This window comes from Eulemur rufifrons, unplaced genomic scaffold, assembly GCF_041146395.1.
Source record: "Eulemur rufifrons isolate Redbay unplaced genomic scaffold, OSU_ERuf_1 scaffold_289, whole genome shotgun sequence".
NCBI classification, from domain to species: domain Eukaryota; kingdom Metazoa; phylum Chordata; class Mammalia; order Primates; family Lemuridae; genus Eulemur; species Eulemur rufifrons.
In genome coordinates, this window is record NW_027183071.1 from 93,981 (window position 1) to 95,000 (window position 1,020).

The following is a 1,020-nucleotide window of genomic DNA, read 5'->3' on the forward strand; positions in this document are numbered from 1 at the left end:
AGGGCAAAAGAGGAAGAAAGAAAGAAATTTCGAAAAAAAGAGACCAAAGTCACAGCGAGAAGGAAGAATACTGAGCCCAGAGCGACACCTAGTGACCACACCGTCACAAGCACCCTAGGGCCCCAATTCGCCAGAGACATCTGGTGGACCCCAGGGCAACATGTGGTCGACCCGGGGCCATGGCGTCTGCAGCCGATTCCCAGGCGGGCACACGAGCCCGGGGAAACTCATTCTCAGCGCGGGGAGGAGGGGAGGGGAAATAATAGCAAAGTCACACCAGATCCCTTTCTAGTTCATAAACGTGTTGATTGCGTGTTCACGCGCACGTGTGAGAAGGGCCTCCTGGTGTGTCGGCACGTCACCCGCGTGACGTGAAACCATGAATCCGGGGGGGGGGGGAGCGGAAAGGCGGGCAGGAAAAGGCAAAGAGAGAATAGATAAAATGAAAGGACCAAAAAGAAAGTCACACAGCAGGGTAGGGGAGTGAGAGCAAGTCGAGAGACTGCAGACAGAAACTCCGAGAGGAGAGGAATGCTCCGGAGCGCCCCCTCGCCCCACGCGAGAAGAATACCGATCGCAGGGTGACCCCTAGGGGCAGCGAGGCCAGAGAGACCAAATCCGTCCCAAAGCCTCCCTGTCAGGATGACAACCACAGACCAGACATCCGGTCAACCACCCAAGGACCAGACATCTGGTCAACCAGCGAACCCATGCGGAGGCCGCATGCAGCAGCGACATCTGCACGACCACTCAGGGTGCTCCCTGCCGGGAGGGTGTGTCTCTATGTGTGTGTGTCCGGGGGGGGGGGGGAGATTGCGATGAAAGTCACGCCAGGTCCCGGGATAGTTCGTGAGCGTGATAATTGCGTGTGTGTGGAGAAAAAAGGGGGCGGGGCGATAGGGAGTAAAGAAAGGAGGAGCGGGCGAGCGGAGGGGTGGGGAAGGAGAGGGAGTCGAGAAGCCCGCAACCGCAGCGCCCCCTGGCGGTGATCCCCCTCCATAGCATCGATAGGGCCAGCCC

The 1,020-nt window shown here is 59.0% G+C and overlaps 1 pseudogene; it reads left to right on the forward strand.

The window, feature by feature from the left end:
• The first annotated feature begins 280 nt into the window (after positions 1-280).
• Positions 281-372, forward strand: LOC138380167 (small nucleolar RNA U13; annotated as a pseudogene).
• Positions 373-1,020: the final 648 nt, after the last annotated feature.